We start from the raw sequence: 22,301 nt of genomic DNA, 5'->3' as shown, positions 1-22,301 counted from the left end.
TGTGAGAACATTTGAGGTGGTTTTTCCATACTGAGATATGTTCTTACCCTAGATTAGACGAGTTGATGCGTACCTGTCTGGTCTTAACGCGTGCCCTCAGTCACGTAAACACAGCACAGACGGCGTTAGCATTTAGCCTCTCCTCTTCTCATCTATGGACCCAAACAGAGGTGAGGTTAGAAGCAACCAAGCTCCTCCTGGTTTTCCCTATTTAAATATGGTTACATGAGCCTTTACACGATCCAAGTATAGCCACACAAAATAAACATGTCGATTTTCTAAGCGGATAAAAAGGGGAACTATATTACAAGGCGTAGTAATATTACTACATCTTGCAATATAGTAGATGTAGTTCCCCTTTTTATCCGCTTAGAAAATCAACATGTTTAATTTTGTGTGACTTGAATCGTGTTAAGGCTCATGTAACCATATTTAAAGATGCACTAAGCAACATTTTATGTGGAAAAAAAAGTTGATATTAGTGCTTTTTTGACTTCGTAGTGACCCAGTGGCTGTATGAATAGTCAGCATGGTGGCTTTACTTTCCGTCACAGTGGTCTCTAGGACACGCCAGGATCAATTCTTTGGAAACTTTGTAAAAATCTTTGGACTGCTGACGGACCCTCTCACCAGAAACCCTACAAAACAAGTGATCCTGGAGCATTGTAGAGGCCACTGTGATGGAAAGTAAAGGTGTCATGCTGACCACTCATACAGGCGCTGGGTCACTACAAGGTAAAATATGCACAAATATCAACTTTTATTTTTCGCATCAAAAGTTGCATAATGCACCTTTAAATAGGGAAAACGTGGAAGAGCTTGGTTGCTTCTAACTTTGCCTCCGTTTGGATCCATAGATGAGAAGAGGAGAGGCTATATGCCAACGCCGTCTGTGCTCTGTTTACGTGACTGAGGGCACGCATACAGACCAGACAGCTACGCATCAACTCGTCGAAGTTAAGGTAAGAACATATCTCAGTATTTAAAAAACGGTGGCCTATTCCTTTAAAGCCTCCCCTATGTCCTTTCAGTTCTATATCAGTGTCTACGGTGAAGTTCTAGAAGCGACACAATCAAAAATACATCATGTTCTTCAAATGCGGCAATTAACTTGTGATCTATTCCACTAATGTTGTCAGCCATTTTTAGCCTCAGTCACACATCAGCTATAAAAAGACAACACCTGAAAGGGTTGTGCAGCACTGTCCTCTCCCTGAAAATGAGGAGGCGCAAGCAGACGGATAGACAGGCAGGATCAAAGACGCGCGGAGACAGTGAGGAGGGAGAGAGAGAGTTCTTTCTGACAGCGCCAGGTCTGTTTGGATGTGCTCCGCCGCTGAGACAAGGAAGAGGCACGGGGAGCTGGAGCTGACCACGGCCTGTCATAGAGCGGAGAGAGACAGGGGAGTGTGCGGGAAGGGAGTTTCAAAGAGGCACTGACGAGTAGCACCGAGACAGGCAGGAGGGGAGGTGCAGCACATCTTAAAACAAAAAGGCACCTTGGGCATATGAAATATACATCGGCTCTCAGCAGGAGACAAAGACACAACGCGACAGAGCAGAGGAGGGCCCCGAGGACTCCAGACAAGGCTCGTCTAGCCTCGCTAAAAACATGAGGCTAAAAATAAAACACTACTGCCACTAATGAATGCTCAAGACGATGCGGATGAAGCATACAATTGAAAAAACAAGCATAATGGTTACAATTAGCAAATCGCACAGGCTGTAATTAACTACAGTAGGTAAAATAAATCTGTCTTCATCAGAATTTATCATGTATAAAACCTGCTAACTGTATAGTTAAGACCTCTGCAAACAGGTTCATGTATTAGTAACGGTTCCGTCTTCTCCAAAGTGTTAATGCTTCGAAGCTGTTGATTTTTCATGCGCATAGGTAGTGTAGATGTACTTCCTCAGGTGTGTGTGGGTCTTTACACACAAAAGCCGGTGGTTAGGAGTCTAACAACTGAACATACACCCACAGGTAAAAAGAAGGAGTAGAATGACAATATCAGTGATGACAGGAACGTGGCTGCATTGAAATCCACCTGCGGCTGATCACAGGAGATTTTAGTCATAGTTTGTTTTAACAGGCTCCTTTTGACCTCCGCACCTGCCTTCACTTCAGGCCTCGGCAGCTGCCAACAGTTAAAATCCATTTAAAGAGACCTCACTTAACAATACACTCAGCGCTTTTGTTCCAGCTAACAATCCACAGCGCCCTGTCTCCCATTCACGACAACGCTTATCCCACTGAAGCACTAAGGCTACAGCGCCTCTGTGCTCTGTTTGGATGACATGTCTGAGGGAACTAAATATTTTGTCAGGTTTTCTCCAGTTCATCCCACATCTGAGAACAAAAGGAGAGCTGTAAATAGTCATACCTGAGCCTGAGGATTACACGAAAGGGCACGCCAAACAGGTGTTGGTTACCCTGACCTTTACATACTTTGCTAGTAGATCAATAGGTTTTTACCACAAAAAGAATAAACAGAACAAGGTTTTTCATTACGCGAGACCTTTCCATCTAACTACTGCATTAGATGGCATAAATCATTGCATAATTAGTAGGGGTTTTTTTTTTTCACAAGCCGATGCATTTGAGATGTCTGTCTGTCTTAAAATGTGATTGGAAGAGATTTGTTGGCCTGTTTAAAACATTATGCATACTTTGAGACCTTAAGGTGAGTGGGTTTTACTGATGTTAATGAATCTTAAAGAGAGCAGAATGAGAGCATGGACATGCGCAGTATAGAGCAGGTGTCGGGGGGTGAAATGAGAAAGATCTACTGAGGTAGTGCTAATTGAGGTTAATTCTACAGTTCAGCATTATCTCCTCTAATCAGTTAGCAGAAAGTCAGTAATGGATGGTGCCCCAGGACACGGAGAAAAACACAACTCCAGCTAACAATCCCACAGTAGTGTACTATACTGTGTATAGCTATAAAGTGTGCTACACTGTAAGCTCAGACAGACACTTGGCAGGTTGTCTTTAAAACAGGGGGTCGGTGGTTCCAATTCCATCTGCTGCTGTTACAGATTGTTATTGTGTCATTAAACAAGATATTTTACCCACCTTGCTTGTGTGTGTTTAATGTGAGTGAGTAGTGTTAGTCGGAGAGGTCATTGGCATAGACAGTCAGCCTCGCTTCTCTCAGTCTACCCCAGTGGCTACTAAAGTAATAATTAGTATGTAGGGAATCAATAACTGACTACACTGTAGCACCTTGAAGAACTTGTGAACTGAAGCTTGTAAAGTACAATTAAGTGTAAGCCATCATTATTGTTGTAGACCTCACAAAAGAAAAAGAAAAAAGAAAAAATGATTGATTGTTTCTTGTGATTGTAAAGAGCAGATGTGAATTGGAAAGAAAGTATTCTTACTATTTTAACAATGTAAAACATGTAATGTTAAAGTGGAACATACTTAACTAATGTCAGAGAACATCTAGGATTTATTATCGAGTGCATTCTGAAACAATTATTGACTTATGGCATAATAGACCTTTACATCCTCATATTACAAAAATACTTTATTGTAATAAAAGGTACATTAATATAGATTGATGCTTAAGAAGAAGAACTTACTTCAGTAAACTAAAAAATATGTTTGTATGTAAAATGACGAGCTCTACATCTCCTTTACCCATTCCCTTTCAGCTGTAATAGCCCCAGATTTAGCACAGTATGTAACATTTTCAGCTTCACCCTGTGCTCACACTATGAAGGAGGAGGACTAAGTGGGAAGCAGCAGCTTCCATCGATAAGCAGGAGGTGAGGCAGCGGGAGTGTGTCACCAGGGGCACAGCCATCCATAAACGCTGTTGACAGTCCGGACAGGAAATACACTTCAGCATGTCAATAAGTTAGTCGGCCTGGGTAAGGAGCAATCGATGACAACATGGATGATGTCAGAACCTTTTGGTGAGGTCACTTCACAAGCCTGAGAAGAAGATGTCGGCTTTATTTTTAAGATATGCTTTAGACACAAACTGGCAAACAGAATTAGAAACATATTTGATTTGAAGAGCACCATATTGTGTAATTATGAAGATGAAGTTGGGCCCATAAGAGGTCCCTGTATTGCCCTGCTCCCGCACTGGTTTCCAGGGGTATATGTGTTTGCCTCAGTGTGGACGCAGTAGGCTGGTGTGTGTTCTCAGCTCGACTGACATTTCCTCAAACGTGCTTGACATTTCCAGGGGATTTGAAGATTTCATCCCCTGGGTGTTTGAAGAGTGGTGCGCGGCCGGGTTGTGGCAGAGCAGTGGCCTGCCTTTAGGGTCTCGTCTCGCTCACCCATACTGTGATTAGGACAGGACCTGTGCTACATTCTCTGCCTCTTAGAGATGACTGCTTTGCCGCTTGGTCTTTTACTTAGTCTTGCTGTTTCCCTTGAGCCGTAGAGTGTTTCTGCTCCTCTCCGCTGAGGCAGAAAAGCTATCGCAAAAAGATATGAGGAGAGAAAGGAGATGGTGTGGGAGAGAGTGGGAGCCAGAGAAGGCACTGACTACAGTGTGAAAGAAGGAGGGAGAGATCTGTTTCTGCTGCTACAGGCTGGTTAGTGGAGCGGACTGACACACACTGACATCTCTCTTCCACTGAGACTAAGTTAAAAAGAGCCTTCCTACTCTTTGTTTATCACTCTCTCCTCTTTCCATCTTATTTTTCTCCTCTGGCAACTGCACCTGCCCTGCAGGCCTTATGTCTGACTTTTTCTGCCTGGATGGACAGAGCAGTGCTCCTGTCCTCGCCCACGGCTTCAGTTACTGTCCATAAACCACAACACAAAAGGACACCAAGAACACAAACGTAGGCAGGCTGTTCACAGGCTGTACACAGTAGCCAGGAGAACGTCCAGGCAGGTCATGGTCATGTCTAAAGGTTAAAAGAGACTAGAGTATTCTTGTTCTTCAAATAAAAACAATATTTTAACTATTATCGACATGGACACACTAACAGCAGAGCTATCTGAGACAGATATGTATATATATATATATATATATATATATATATATATAGAGAGAGAGAGAGAGAGAGGGAGCTGGAGCTGGAGAAGGCCCGTGGTCATTGTCTCAGGGCACTCAGGGCACTCAGGGCAGTGACCCCCAAACTGGAGGAGTGGCTACAGCAGATCCCAGGAAATACATCAGACATCTCAGTCCAGAAAAGTGCAGTTCTGGGAACAGCAAAGATACTGCGCAGAATCCTCAAGCTCCCAGGCCTCTGGTACCGAGCTTGGAGGAAAAAAGACCGCGGGGGTGAGGAAAATGTTTTTATTTTATTTTTGTTTTATGTCATAAGACATAAGACCCTAACTCTAACCCTAACCATAAGGGTCTTATGTCTTAATACATTATGTACCTCTAAAAGTACTAATACACATTATTCCATTGTGTATGTACTCAGTACAAGTTATTACAGATGGTTGCAAGCAGATTACATTGTACTAAATTTAGCTTGGTAGAATGTATCAAGCTAGTGTAAAATAAAGTGTAGCCCAGCTCTGAACAAACAGACACACTGATACGCATGCACAGGTCTGTTGGGATAATAAAAATAATGTTCTGTATTAGGACTGGTGACATGTGGCGCCTGCTTGTGGGCCCTATGAATGTTGAAATACACTTTCTCCTTTTTCCCATTCAATTTCAAAAATTTCTGACTTCTAGACTGTGAAGATTTAATTGCTTATAATCTAAATATTTATTGGACAATCAAAGGTGCACTATCAATCTGCTCTATATTAACAATCCACATTTCAATAAAAATGCCCCGGTATGTATGCTGTTTATTGCTCTATTTACAAGTTAATGTGAACGACCAGAGTCAGCCAAAAGCACTGCTGTACTCATATATCTGTTGTCAGCTGGCAGCAAAATATATACAGTAGGTAATATATACCGCAGAGCAAAGCAAAACAAGTCTATCCTCCAGAGGCAGGAGAAAGTGGGGAGGCAGCGAGAACAAGATAGAGAAAGATACGGAGATGGAGAGAGAGTGCCACAAAGGACTGTTTTCTGCTGGGTGGGTAAAGTGTGTCCAGGGGGCAGCTGAGTGAGCAACACAACACAAAGCCTGTCATTAGAGCAGGCTTTCTGCAGACACAACACACTGTGTCACAGACAGGACCACAGAGAGCGAGTGTGTGTAAAGGTTTGTGTATACTCATTGTGTGGACTTTGAGCCATCGACAAAAGCTTGTGTTGTGCTTCTCTCCTCTGATGTACAGCTCCTCCAGGATCATAGCCCTGTGCAGTCAATACCAGCTCATGTGTCTTGTGAGTGAGATTAGATGCACAGGCTTGTGTCTTCTTCTGACAGCAGCACACACATCCAGCTGCCCCCCTGCACTCACTCATCAGGGCTATGATTAGCGAGTGAAGGAATGTGATGGAACCAGGGCTGACTCCTGCTCTGACCCTTGCCTTTCCCCTCTGCGTGACCTGGGTTGACCCTGCTCTAACACAACTGCTTTTACACAGTTACTGACACAGTCCATTAGGCCAAACACCTGCCTCTGCACATATGGAGCCAGTGAGACAGACAGATGTGCAAAGGGATGGACAACAGACAAAGAAGGCAGTAGCAGTACAACCATTCTGACTTGTGTACAAGCATCACAAAGGCCTTTACACATTCTAATGTGTGAGGCAGCTCTTTTATGAGATTACACACAGATTACAGGCAGAAGGGCCACATGGGGCACCTGTTGCTAAAATGCTGCGGTCTACGATGGGTCATGGTGCAGGGATACACAGCAGTATAGTGGGACCTTAGTATTAGCACCACTTATTGGATACAGTGGACGGTGCATGTTCCATGTGCAATGAGACACTCTTGTTTCTGTGTGTGGGCCCCAGGCCCACTGTGACAGCTCAGTGCAAGCCATCTGCTGGCAGTCACACCAGGAGAAAGCAACTGCAGCCAAACAATGGAGAGCAATGACAGGCAGGATTTGTGGACTGTGTGTGGCTGTGCATGTGTTTGGTGTGGCGTGCACATTTTCCCTTCAAAGATCCAAGAGAGCCCCTCTCTATGAGCATGTGCAGAGGGGCGTGGCTGTTGTTGATAGGCTGTCTCTGTTACCAGGCGATAGATTAACAAGCCCAAATGGCTATCTGAGGAGGACAGAGAGTATGAGTACGTTTCCCCATAATGGTCATTTAATGCATACTAACACAATCTGATAACATTTCAAAGCACACACAACATCAAGATTCTTTAAGTTAGTCAATAACTGTATCAGTCTACACCTTGTCTTACACTCTTTGATGAATAATTTGATAGGAGTCAAGCAGATATGTTTATAGGCACCCTCTCTGTTCGCTGAGCCTAGGTAGAGTTTGCCATTATTGAGGCAGACAGATGGTGGGGTGTCTGACAGTGAGCAGCATCCAGCTGGGCAGAGGCCGACACGGCTGCCTCCGAGAGCATGCCAGGTGCCCGCCAAGCCAGCCGAGGCTCGCCTCTGCCACTGCAGTCAAATATTTGAACTGTGTCACACTTTTGAACCAAACAGGAGTCAAGAAATAGTTATATTTTAATATAATTTCGTACCTGTTTGAGCCTTATGCAACTCAATATCTGCTTTAAATGTGCTGCTTTGCATATCAATGCCTCGATGCCTGTGTATGGCATTGCATCAAAGCTTTCAGTTTAGTTTCAACGCCTGGATTTTCTGTGTGTGTAAAGGCTCATCTCCTGCAGCTGGGGGCTATGGCTGATCACCACTAGCACAGTGAGGTTGGCATGCGATTGCCCACTGGCACTCGAACAGGGCACACCTATTTACACAAGCCCAGACTGAATGGCAGGCATTGTCTGGGTGAGAATGCAACACTTAAGCTCCTGATTAAGGCAGAACAAAGCCCTTAGGGGCAAGACTGATGAATGCATGGAGTGAGGGAGAGAGAGGAAGAGATGAAGACAGTTCTTAAAAGGGAATCTTGTGTGCTCGGCAGATCTACTGTGGGAAGCAAAGGTAGGAGCATATAAGAGTCTTGAGTATGCAAATGGGAATGTGCTGCCTAAAAGTAAATAACATAACTAATGTAACAAAAGGCAAGAAGTTTACAAGTAGGAAGACAGCCGATAATCAAAGCGACAATACTAAGCATCTTGGACAAAGTGCTAACAGCAGAAGGCTAGAGAAGAGGTGAGTGATCACAGTCTGAGGAGCTATAGTATTAATAAACACACAAATAGTGCCCCCTAATGGCACAAGCTCCTTAAATATGCTCTTTGCTCTTTGCTCCTCTGCTCTTGTTCTAAGACAACAAGAAATTACACCTAAGGCCAACACAAACCTGCCTAAAACTGGAAAATCTGCCCCAGAAAAAGCACACAGTGTTGATTGTCACAAAACACAATATTGACACAAACTGTTGAATGACACCAACACATTGTGTATGACATGGGGTAAGAAACTCCCTTATGTGTGTGTATCCTAGCAACAAGACAGCCATAGCCGAGCAGTGAGCAGCTGGCAGAAAGGCCACAGAGGCCATGATGGATTTATCACGATGTCCCTGAGTGCTTTAAATCTAACAGCTGTGACAAGGCAGGTGTGCATTCACAAATGTTCAACACCTATATCATCATTGCCCTGCAGGCTACCTGTGGTGACAATACAGAAGTACAGCGAGTGCAATCAGTGAAAATCAACAGGGCGGGACTGTGGACTTTACTTTGCATCTGTGTTCTTTCATACCTATTTGAGAATGCTGTAATTTTGCCAATAGAGCAATCATTCTCACAGGCCTCAGAGGCACAGTAGAGGGTCCCTATGGCTTGTCAACACAACAGGTTATGAAAAGAATTTATTTGATAATAAATTTGCTTCAATTTACTACAAAAGTATTAAAATTGTATTAAACTGTATTTGAACCGAGTGAGTTGTTAATAATGGGGGTTCATAGGATTAATAGAGTATACAGTATAGTTTATTTGGTATATAGTAAGTTTCTACAACAGCATATATATATTTTTTCTGCTAAGATCATAATAAAATAATAGGAAAAACAATATTCCAGTTATTTTGGGTTGTGCTACATCAACTATGGAAGTTTTGAGAAGGGCTCAGTTCCAGACCCCAAGCCAGAGGAAGCATCCCAATCTGGGCAGAACTCTGTCTCCATGGGCCTTGCTCTCTGTCAGTCTGTGCAACAGAAACATGGAGCTGCAGCTAATCGCCAACTCTGAGTTTTCTGAAGCAGTCGGCCAAGCCACAATAACAAGAGATTTCAGCAAGACTGTTACAATAATGTGCTTTATATTACACATTTTATTGTGGGACACTGGAAACGTAATCACATAGTTGCTGTTTTGATAATACTGTAAACTTATACCGGGGTAAAGCCACTTGAATGACACAAATATTCTCATCAACCATTAAAAAAGGGATAAAAGTAAAAAATATTAGCTTTGTTTCCATTGATTCTGGCTGAGCGTTGCCTCCCCCCACTGCATCCCCTCACTCTCCCTCTTATTGCCACTTACTTCCTCCCTTCATCTCTCTCTCACGTCTCTCTCCACCCCCTTCCCGTACTTTTACTCTCTCTTGTGCTCTGTAGGCTGTCTGCACTGAAGTGATGTCTCTCTAAACGGCTTCATTTATGTTTTCCTCATAAAGAAGCCGCCTTCTTATAAGGTGGCCCTTTCCAATGACTCTCACTCGCTGTCACGAAACGACACAACCGCAACCAGCCTGAGAGCAACAAAAAAGGAAAAATCAAATCATTCCGTTTTAATTTATTTAATCTTTATTTGCGTCATCACGTCGTGTTTACACAGTTTTCCATGTTTTCAACAGTGTCTCTAGTCGTTCAACTCCAGTCAAAGTTTGGAGTACAGTTTTCTCTAAAACACATGTAAAAATAATCAGAAGGCTAATTCAAAATGTTTTTTATATCTGCTGGTCCTTGCGCAGTGTGTAAATTTTACCACGCAATACAAATGACGTGGAATGCAATTCAATGACTAAAACAATGATTAGCTGCAGCTCTAATGAACAGTAAAGTCACAAGGCAGCCCAAAAGGCATGCAAAGACTAACACTGTTCCTAATGAATATCAAAGGATCCATTGCTCTGCTGATTTATTATTGACTTGCTTAGATCCCCGTCACAACTGCCTCCCTGTAACAAATGTTTTGTGTTTGTGTGCGTGCGGGTGCGTGAAAGGGTGTATCTAACATAAGATCGGAGAGAAAAGGTTAGGCCTGAGTGCAGATGTTTATCTTGGGACAGAGTCAAACTGTTAAAACAAGATGGGCCTGGCTGGAGCTGGAGGTGCAATGGATGATGGGGGTTAAATAAAAGGGCACTTATGAGGCAGGGCCAGTGGAACAGAAGCACAGACTGTGAGTGTGTGTTTTACAGCAAGTGTGTTGAACAGCTGAGCCAAACCTCAGCCCTGACTTGGCCAGTGTCTCTGGAGCCAGGGAGAAAGCCCAAACCGACCACAAAGTGCACACACACACTCCCCCTCAACAAAGTGCCTGGCTATGTGAAGACGTCATTCCAAAATATGTCTTAGCGGCCAGGAAGGACAGGGCTGTGAAAAGGAGAAAGAAAGGGAAAACGGCAGGATGAAGTGACAGAGCGGACAACTAAGCAATTCAGTGTGTTCAATAAGCAACGTATACAGACAGGCCCTCTGTCTGCTCACTTATGTTAACCTCTCTCATCTCTGCCCCATCCACTCGAGTCCATTTGAAGTCCTGCCGCTGTACTTCATTATATTACCTGAGTAGGAGGTTGCATCTCTGCACTTTAAGTTAATAGCGGGAGCACAGAGCCATGAAAATGAATACAGATAGGCTCTTGAGCTGCGGCGATGCTGTGTAAAAAGGCCTGGGACTGGGAGTGCTCATCTACTGCAGCCGCCTTTCAAGCCATTTATAATTCCCAGTGACACGGCATTAGCTGCACTCAGATGAGCTTACTCTGTGCTGTATGTGCACCAAATAAATCCGATTTATGGATCCTGACAGAAACAAGTGTTCTCCAGGTGCACACACGCTCACAATGCACTGGATGTGTACAGTGGATTTAGCACCAACACCCAATCGTTCACACAGGCTACCATTCATAGAAATAATGAATAAAGCACAAGAGATTAAATTAAAAAAAAAAAGTCTCACCTTAAACTGGCTTGAGTTCTGCCTCAGTACCTGTGGCATTAAGCGCACACCTCGCAGGCATGATCTCACACACCTCTGTGAGTCAACACAGGCTTAGGACAAGTGCTGCTCGAGGGGTGGTGGCTCTGGTGTGGTTGTTTTTGTTTTGTTTTTTCTTTTTGCCCATGCGCTACTGAATATCCATGTACACAGACAGTGCATGCGTGAGTGTGCATGGTGTGTGAAGACAAAAGGAGCATATGGCCACAGCAGTCGAGGCTGTAAATTAAACATAAAGGAAGATTAGATAATGAGAGTATCCTCTCAGACAGAGCAGCAGCACTGAGCCAGAGCTGCAGTAGACCAGTGCATAGTCAAACAGCTTCAATGTCTTCAGCTCGTGTCATGTATAAAGCAACAATTACAATCTCTAATCAAATAATGAGGGTTACAATACTGTGAGAGCCAAATATAGACCTTTTGTCTCCTCTATGCTGTCAGGCTGAAGAATAGAATAATCTCCTCAATATGATCAGTTCAGCTGCAAAGCACAAACCACAAGAAAGAGTAAACCTCAGAGTTACAAGTCATAGATCATGTTACGCATTACTAAACAAAACTTGGTTGTCCAACTGAAACCAACAAAATATGTGAAACGTTGACAACCGTACATATTTTTTCTAAAAATCTAATGTTGTGTATCGTTTCCTGCCATTTCCAGAGACACACAAAGCTCTCCTGATGTTTAATTTTGTCAAAAGTGTATCTGGGAGATCTTTTACAAAGTGGCACTAAACGTCAGATGACACAGGATTAGAAACTGAATCTGTAGCACATGAACCATAACATAGCCTTGTCACCTGAGCTTACGTGCTTACTGGCTTCATAGTGCGCACAACCTCAAAGCACTTACAACTGGAAGCAGACTGTGGGGCTCTGTGCATGGGACTGGTAGGGGAGCTGTGGGGGATATGCAGAGAGGTTTAGACTAATCTGTCACTGTCTCATTACACAGGCACATAAAGCAGGAGGGTGGGATGGGGAGGGACGTGTAATGTAATCATATAACAAGCATGAGAAGGAAGGGCGGAGCGAACAAACAAACAGGTAATACTCATTTAATAATGAGGATTAGCCACAAGCACATCACGCAACTCACAACCAAGTATATCTCAGCATATCTCAGGTATCTACAGCTTTATAAATGAAATTCTGTCAATCCAAATTTTAAAGTGATAATGATAAATTGAAGACAACATTTTGCTCAGCTATCACAGAGCAAACAGCTACACATGCTCCTGCACTGCTACACCCATGCGAAGGGGATCTGATGGAGCCATAGTGAGGAAACACTGTTGTTGTGATCCTCTCTGAGCAGCTCTGATGACAGTGGGGTTGGATTTCTACGCTGCGAGTAAACACATGAGACCCCCCCCCCCCCACACACACACACACACACACACACACACACACACACGCACACTTTGCATTGAGGCACAACAACAGATCTCTACCTGAATGAGTGTGGCCTCCGTGTGTAAGTCTAGTCGAGTGCACTGCAATACTTTCCCCATTCACCGTCTGTCTCCTCCTCCACAACAAAGCGTGGCTTTACTGCCTTGAACTCATTAGCAGCACAAGATAAACACTACAAACACCCACTAAGCAAGTATTTTCTATGTATTTACATTTCATCATGTGTTTTGTTGTGACGCCTGATTCGGCTACATAAGTCAGCCACCAAGGCTCAGCTCAGTATTTATTCTACATCTAATCTCACCTCACGCACTAAGTATGGGATCTGTGTATGTCTCTTAGAGCATATAGCTTGTGTGATAATGTGCACCAGGATGTATATACACTCAGGGGTGATATTAGTTAATCATAGCCTTCACTCAGCATAAATAATGACCAATTACTGTGCTTCCCAAAGGGCCTTCCACTATTAGCACACTAAAGACCCCAAAGAGTGTTGCCCCATAGCTAATACAGTCTTTGAGTCACAGGCGGCGTGCTGAATCATGATGATAAGACCACAGAGGGGTACACAAGGACAGTGTTCACAATTTCACAAGCTCCAAGGGCTATGTGCCATATGGACAACAGCAACATGCACAGGAATCAGAATCATAACAACACAGTGTATCGACAACATTCTAGATAATGTTTGTCAAAGGCAGAAGTTATGCACAGTCACTGCTAACGAATGACAACATAATACTGGTATAGTGTTTCAGCAACTAAGCAAACAGTCGAGTTGGTGAAATCCCACCATCTCCACTTTGCTGTGTTGTCAATTCCAAACCACTTCAGAAGCATATTTTCTGGGCAAATAGTTTGTCAAACAAAATATCTTTGAGCCTAAAAACCCTGTATCTTGTCATATGAACTTTTATTGTCTAACTAAAGTCAGACAGTTTAGATACTGACTGTCCCAATGTTTTTATTTGAATTGTGTTTCTGTTATCTATATGAGCACTGAGGTGAATGTTTGCCTATATGTGCACATGCTCACATTAGTGCCGTTGACCCTTGCTGGCAGCCACTCATCACCCAAAGAGTTCAACCTAATTTAGAGGACAGGCTCCTCTCTGCCTGCTGGGGAGGCAGCAGGGATTATGAGCCTTTATACACGCTAATCTAGTTTAGCCACACTGGATATGTGTGTGACAGAGCAGGGGAGAATGAGAGGATGCAGTGTGTTGGGTATTGTTTGCTGTGTGTGTGTGGAGTGCATCCCAGTAATTCAGGCTGTGTGAGCAGAGATATGAGGCTCTGAGCAGAGATATGAGGCTCTAGGCAGTACAGAGGTGGCTTATTCCTGTGTACTGGCCGGGTTTACAGAACAAAAGAACAGTATCTCAAGCCAAAGTGTCACAAGCTTAATCAACACTAATGCATTTTTGATACAAAGCACTGTTTGCAGAAATTCATCTTCCAAATTAACCCTGTATAAAATAAGATATGATATTAGGCATATTGATCTCACAGAGGAAGATTTCACTTGTTATAAAAGCTCTTAAAAGCCCAATATACACAATCTGTGGCTTGAATAACGAGTGTGGTGATAATCTTTAGCCAATGTAAGAAAAATAGTGCTGAATTATTAAGACTAAGAAATGCTTTATCTCAATTAATTTAGGGTTATCAAGTCAAAGGTCACCAAAATTATGCACCCCATCCTTTCTTCCAGGTGTATTCAGAGTGCATTGATATCTATTAGAAGTTTAGACACAGACAACGAGCAACTTTGCATTCACAATCGTTTAGAATTGTATGTAATAATTGCATATGGAAGGCAGGGATCTATATGGGCAATTTACTGTTTTCTGTTAAAAAAACAAACAAAAAAAACAAGAAACCATATACTATATGGAGCTTATTGTGAAGTTTATTTACGCTGGCTCCCAAACTATACAAAGGACTCCTCACATGAAGTTTGAAGGCCTGCGCTGGGACTGTAGGGAAGCTGCACTCTTTTGAGTGTGTAGGGTGGGAGCAATTAAGGGCAGATGAGTTCCTGTGCACCATCTTACTCCGGTGGTGCGCGAGAAAGGAGGGTGAACAGGCAGTGAATGAAAAGTAGCAACACACATCATTGAAACTCATCATTTCTTGGTACTATTTGGGTCCACAACTGTGCCACAATCCTCTACTTTTAGAAATATTCACCTTATGTTATTTGTGCTGATGTATGAAACCAAAGTTTACAGCCTTTTGTCATAATTGTATGTATATTATTTATTATTTATTTTTTATTGTTTGACATTTTGACCAAAGTAAGGCCACTTACATTGCTCTAGTGCAAGTTTGGCTACACTGTGTTAATGTTGGTGCATAAACCAGATGATAACTAACAATTTCTGAATTAATAATCAATTATTTGATCATATTTGACTCCTATCATCTGATTATTAAACACAGGAGACAGCTGTGACAGCCAAAAGAGCAGGGAACAGCAGAGGAGTGGACCACAGAGCCAACCAGAGCAGCTCAATGTCTTCATGCGCTGGCTGCGGTAATTACAGACTGGCCTGGTGAGTGGAGCCGAGAGTCTACCACAACACAGCTCTGCAGTGATGACACTATTCACCGCACGCTCACACACACACACACACACATGCACACACTGTAACAATGATGGTACAAAGCGTTTAAACAGCTGCTTCATATCCCCATTTTCCCAAACCACCCATATATGCAGCTCCTATACTGCCTGGTTATCAGATCTTTAAAAAGAACACAAACTTTCAAAACATTCCTAATTTTCAAAACAATAAAAACTAATAACAGCACCTGGCCGGTACCTTAATTATCTCTTAGGTCATAACAGTTAGTTGGAGGCCCCCTGATGTGAAGCTAAACAGAGGTGGCTCTCACAGTGGAGCACTAACTCCATCTGCTGGCCATAAACGATATTACAACCCTTTGTTTTAGATTATCAATTACACTGTAATTGTAAGCAATGATAATGAAGAAATGTTAATCAGCCAACAGATTAGGGTTTACAATGAGCTCTCGATATTCCTCAAATGCTCACATTCTCTGCATTGAAGATAGAAAAGTTTAAAGGTCCTGTGACCATTTTTTTTTCAATGAAAGATTGAGGTTGTTGGTTGTGGTCCAAAGTCATTTCTAATTTTCCTAATGCAAGAATGAGTTCATAAGCACGTTTCAAAACTTTGACAGTAATGCCAACAGCAACTGCTTTGCTAGTTCACAATCAATAAAGATGCCGTCTAATGAGGGGCTTTTACAATATACTCAAGAAGGATAAAACACAATTTTTTGCATTTGGAATTAGGCATGGGCCCTTTAAATCTCCAAATAGGAGAAAAAGTCTAAAAAGTAGAGAGTAATTACATCTCAGACCTTGTCTTTGGTCCCCGCACACTTAACATACAACAGCCCCTCCTTTGCCTGTCACTGCACACTAATCTCACTATTTATTACACACTACCTTCTTGTCTGCTCCATGTAGGATCTGCCTTCCTTAAGTTATCAGACAGTGTTTTCAGAAATGCCACTGGCAAGGACTGTCAAACAATGGGCACCCACAACTGAAGCACGTCTAATGAACCTAAACAGTGCTGTGCTGTACATAACATTTGGAACCCCAGACATCAACTCTGAACTTGTTAAGATACAACATCTGTTCAGACAAAAATGCGGAGGTGAGAGGGTCAAAGGTAAGCAGAACAAGATGAGAGGAAAGTGCTCAGATGAAGGCATGGGAGCGTTGAGTGCTTGGAGAATTGGCAAGACACAGTGGTCTCTGTATGTATGTGCGCAGTGTACTCGCATGCTTGTACTTCTGGCAGACGCAGACGAGTCATCCAAATGATCGGTGCCGCCAGCGTGCCGCGGCCCCCGCTGAAAAGGGAGGGAGGTGAGTGGGGAGGGCAAGTGCTAATCAGAGCCATGTGTGTGTGGCCGGGGCTGCTCTGAACAGCTGTTCCCAGCCTGAGAACTGCACAAGCTAATGTCTTGTAAAGCAACACAGGTATAATCAATTTGCACTTAACACACAGCTACCATGCCTTACAAGGGTTTGGAATAATGATTGGGGTGAAAATGTGCAAATGCTAAATCACACTTCACTGAAGGTTTTCTGCTCATACTGTCCCAATGTAAAACGCACAGCTATTTAGTGAGTAATGCATTAACGTGACACACTTCCCCTCAGCACACTCAACACTCAAAAAGTCATATATTCTGTTTATACTTAATGTCACACAGTAGAAATTCATTTGTTTAAAATTAAACTGTACTTGATACATTAAGGAGCACAGTGCTGTTGGAGGGGTTTACTGTAATTGTATGTAGAGGTGACGTGCTTTGGGAGTGGGTCTTTTTGTAGTAAGCAGGGAAGTGGAGGAATGTCAGGAATCCCCCCCAGAGGATACAGGGTCTGTCCGGTCAACGAGCTCCCACTCTGCAGCGTTTTCTTTGATGGCATCATGGACACTTGTAGCACATTTAAAGACATGAAACACACTACGGGTGAGTTGGTTGGAAGGGTTAATAGCGCAGACATGGCAGCGTTGCTCCCATTAGCCTCTACCCTGAGGCAGCTATGACTACAACAGTAGTGCAACGCCACCAGGTGTGGAGGGAATGAATAATGACTATAGTATAACGTCTCAACAAGCTGGTCAACCTAAGCGCAATACAAATGTTAGTCACTTCTATTTTTTTAATCTCAATCATTCTCAATACAAGTGTCCACTTCATCGATGTAAAATTTACAGGGCATGACCATTAAAGGTAGTGATTCAGTTCAAGGTCACTGGGTTTAAATCTGTGTAGAGTCAAACTTTCAACTTCACGTGTTTAGTAATGTTAGATTTAGTAATGTTCATTCTTTTCAATTATACAGTCTACTCCATAGCCCGATATGTAAGTATTTAGCTATCACATACATATTTCCATATACTAAATAAACTTGTTTAATATTAAATCTAGGAACAACTGAACAGACCTTTGCTAAGGAAAAGAAACAACACAAAAGCCATTGCTGTCAGTATTTTTATGAAGAAAATGCAGTCTGCAGTTTGTCAGTGATGGCCATATGTTCCTGCCAACTAGTCCTAAATGTAAGGAGCTGTATGTGTAATAAAACAGCCTTACTTAACATACAATAAAGATCAGGCAGCAGCCCCAGGACGCAGCACCATTCACACTTTAAAATACGCAGCAAAGAGCTCTTTAAACAGAGCCAGGTTACAGCCCTCATAAAACAAATGCACACAGGAATAATTGTATCAACACTGGAACCTGGCAGAAAAAAAAGTGTCTCCATGGGGGGCATGGGGGGGCACAGTGCCTGAGAGCGGTGTGAGTGTTGTGGGGTCGGCTGTGGAGAGGGTGGGAGGGAAAAGGGAAAAAGGAGGAGGAAGAAAAACAGGTCCCACTGAGCTACCGTGCAGGCGCCAGTAAAGACAGCATGGCTGGGAGGAGGGAGGGGGCACGGGGACCCCGCTGAAACTCTCAACAGATGCGTGAAGCCCTTGTCAGCATTCCTGCTAGGTAACGCAAGGTCAGGAGCAAGCAGGAAGACAATATGAGGACTATTTGGGCTCCCTGAGCGCCAGATGTGTTTTAATAAGACGGCTGCCCTCCAAGCTAATAAGGTCAGCCTCTGGCTCCAGCCAGACGAGCAAACAAGTAGACTCTTGGCAGGAATTCAGCTCCAGCTTGGCACAGCCTCCCTCCCTGCTTCCTGCCTCGCTCTCACTCTCTCTCGGGTGGTGCGTGTGTGTGTGTGACTCACTCGCTCTCACACACCCGCCTTTTATTAGACACTTCCCTTTTTTCTGTCGGAGAGTGAGGAGTGCAGCCTCTCAGAACATCTGTGCTGGGAGCACACTGACTCACAGCACGCACACACACACACAAGCTGACTGCTCATGCTTTGTGCTGTGCTCATGCTGGGGGCATTACACCACTGATGACTTTCAACCACATACATTAAACTCTCATAATCCATTAGTCAATAAAACAATGAATCATTTAATTTAATAACAACAAGAAATAGTGAAGCACAGGAGTTTTTTTTTAGAGACAAAGAAGAAAATGCCACAGACCTTTGGTACACTGAAAGGGAAATCTATCATGCATATAATTTTAAATCATTTTTAAATCTGTCCAGGCCAGGAAAATCAAAAATATTCTTGAATTTGTATCTTGAACTAAAAGCATAATTAATATATAAATAGTAACAACAACAACAACAACAACAACAACAACAACAACAACCACAATTCTACAGTTGCCTTAAAAAACATGTTATGCTATAAGACAAGGCAATCATTAGTGTTAGTGTAGACACTGCATTATAAACGTGTGGTTGGGTGTAATATGAGATGACCTGGATGCAGGTCGCTGAAGGTCAGAGGTCAGGGGCCTTATCATCCAGCAGCAGACCGGCTGTGCAGTCTGTTCCCACGGCTACACAGGTTAGAGCTGATGTATGGGTGCTTGTAAAGATGGGCTCTCACCCAGGTTAACAGACTATCAGAGAGTTTCAGCAGGACCAGTAGTGGTTTGCACTGCTGACCACCTCAGCAACACACCATAAAAGTGCACTGACAAAGCCAAGAGAAAGCGAGCAACAAGGTACTTTGATCTGTACGGAGACTCTGCTGTATAAAACACTAACACATGTTTGTGAACACAGCAGCTCTTCTCTCGAACTCTCCAGCACAGGAACAGAGCTGACACCTGTGGAGCTGTGCTGAGCAGGAGTCTGTCCAGAGCCTCACTCACTCCACCAGACCAAGGACACATGTTCCACATTGAAGAAAGTCAAACAGCGCCTGATCACTCCTCGGCCAGCGTCAGTCTGTCTGCCGCTCTGCTTTGTATAATTCACTCCATTTACCGCTGTCCTCAGGCGAGCAACAGGTGGACAACAGTCTACTCACCAAAAAACATCTGCTCTGTGACACTTACATACACAGAGCATGTTACTGATTACAATCAGTACCATAGGTATATCAGATAGGAAGTGTCAAGGTGATCTTACAATGAACTATCATACAACAAATCTATAGCCAATATGTTTTGTCAGACTAACAGAAATAAAAATGACACTTATATGAATTGTTTGGTCTGCCTGGACAATTTCACTTCTGAAAAACTTTTCCAAAAATGTACAATATTAAACACAGAAGTGCACTGAGAGCAGAATGTGTGATTTTGTTTTTCCCTTCTTTTTTTCCTTTGTGCGTTTCTGATGTGTTGTATTGCTCATATGGTTGTGTTCAGAGGACACCCAACCCAAAGGGACAGTTCTGTAGGCTGTGATCCCCCCCCTGAGATGTGGGCTCATGTCTGCACTGGGGATGCTGCCAGCAGAACTTAGACGCATGCACAAGACTGATGTGTGTGTTTGTCCATATGTATTTGAGCATGTGTGTGAAGCAGATGGGAGGAAAAGAAAGAAATTAGAGAGGGGTAAAAGAAGAGTAGCGACAGAAAGTCTGCAAGAGCATGTGTGCGTGCACGTCCATGTGTTTTTATGTGTGTTGGACTGAAGGGGGCTGTGAGGAGTTAAGGGGAAGGGTTGGGGGAGCACTGTGGTTAGGCATCCAGAGTCAGTGAACATTTTTCTGGCAAGCCCTCTCTGTGCTCCTGGCTGCTTGCCCGGCTCTGAAGCAAACTTAAACAAACTCCTGTTGCAGCCATCTGCTGGGCCCACGGGATAAATCATAGCACTGCTCTGCTCTGTACTGCTCCGCCGCGCCACTATCGGGTTACTGTGCTAGCCTCCTCATACACACACATTCACGATCACTCAGAGGCACGCGGACACACATTACAGGCACTTTTGCATCCATTCGTGCACGCTCACGCACCCTGAGCTACGCGTCAGCCTGGAGCCAGGTCCTGCCATGGGGCTCACACCACCAAGAGAGGCCAGCAACATGTGGCCCCCTAAAACCACAGGGGAGCATGAAAAACGAGGGGCATGAGAGGAGCAGTAAATGATTGGAAGAGGACATGAGCAGAGAGAGCTGACCTGTGATACCTAACCTATCACCAAGTGTTATTTTAACACTTCTGTTAGAAAGAGAATACAAACTTTGCAATGCACTGTCTCTATGTGTTAACTCTCTCTGAATTCTTGAGACTATATTTTGTTACCTTTAAACTTTTGCAAAACACAGTCATACAACTACCTCTCAATAAAAATGAAAAATTGCCCTGACCAAGTTGGCAGGGTTTAAATTGGGATTCTTCTTCTGGATTAGATCTTAGACAATTCACATGACATGAAGGTCACATAAAATCAATGTCAGGAACATTTCACCAGTGCCTTTGGCCGACATGAAAGGGAAAGGCAAGAGTAACAAATAAATAATGATAGGCCTTGGGAAAGTATGCGTGGTAACTATTTGCCACACAGATGGAGAAAATGTAACAGTACATCTGACTCATAGGTTGGTCATTTCTCCGAAGGGGAAACACTGATTCTGTTCACAAACTGTTCACAATTATCATTCCTTTTTATTGAAAATGTTTGAATCATTTGGAGTATTGCTTTTACAATTAGTGAAAGACCTTACTTTAGCTTGCATTGAAATGAATTGCTCCCATGTAAAGCAGGCAAGAGCACATCTGTTACTGAGGTTAAGGCACTCAGGCTAAAAGGTCAAATGTTAATCAATAGCATAACATCTACATGGAAACAGCTTTCAGCAGGTAAGAGGCTTCAGCCGGTACACAGGTGCCCTACATGTGTGGTCAACCCAAGCAGCCTATAGTAAAATGTAACAACAACACATAATGCTATATGTGCCCATGCTACTGTACAGCTGCATTCCTCCGATAGTATCAGCGTCTCTAACTGGTGGTTGGGGGGTGGGGGGGGGCTCAAAGGCTCAATGTTCCCAGCTGTCCAAGTGCTGGCAGGACAAGCTGGGAATGTGAGGGGCCAGGTGGATGTACGGCATTCGAGAAAAGGAGAGGGATGGTCATGGCCAGGACTTAGGCGTGCTTAAGGGGCTAAGTTGAAATCCAAGGAGAGAATTCTTCCTCAGCCAAAATAAGCTCCTAGGAGATGGTCAATGTTAATCACTATCTCTCCTCTGGTTGACAGAAAAACAAGAACCAGAAGAAACTAAAGGCTGGTTGTTTGGAGCCAGGGCATTTCTATGAGCAACACAAAGCCTAGTAGACACTTTTAATGCATTCAACTTGCTTCAGACCTACCGGAATGACCCAATGTTCAGACCAAGCAACACATGCCATTTTACAGGGCTTTAGAAACAACAAAGAAAAACAACAACAGGTATTGCATAAGGCAAGTGAATAATATCCAGTCAAGGAAAACATGAGTTCCATGTTAAAGTTTGGCAAGGAAACAGATCTGCTCTCAGCTACTGTGCTGCCACAGGTTGCAGCTGTGTCCAGGTGCACACAGACTTACAGCTGCAGTGGACAGAACGCAGCACCTGGGCCTGCGCTGGGCCACCACCTGCACACACACAGCTGTTCTACAGAGGCTGATGAGCACACTCTCAATGCAAGCATTAGGAAACCTAACCGTGGCTGAACGCCTGTTATGTCAGAGAGCTCACTTCAGCCCTCTGTAATTACCACAGTCAAACCTGCTTTACTGTAAAACACAGACTCCAGGCTATGGCCTTTTATAGCATCACATCCCTACACTT

At 43.4% G+C, this 22,301-nt stretch overlaps 1 protein-coding gene across 1 annotated transcript in view; it reads right to left on the bottom strand.

Moving 5' to 3' along the window:
• gse1b (Gse1 coiled-coil protein b) overlaps positions 1–22,301 on the bottom strand; it is a 111,090-nt gene that overhangs the window by 83,655 nt on the left and 5,134 nt on the right. The gene's annotated exons all lie outside the window — the stretch shown is intronic.

Source organism: Gobius niger (genome assembly GCF_951799975.1).
Source record: "Gobius niger genome assembly, chromosome: 4".
NCBI lineage: Eukaryota > Metazoa > Chordata > Actinopteri > Gobiiformes > Gobiidae > Gobius > Gobius niger.
This window is presented reverse-complemented; position numbering and strand designations above follow the sequence as displayed.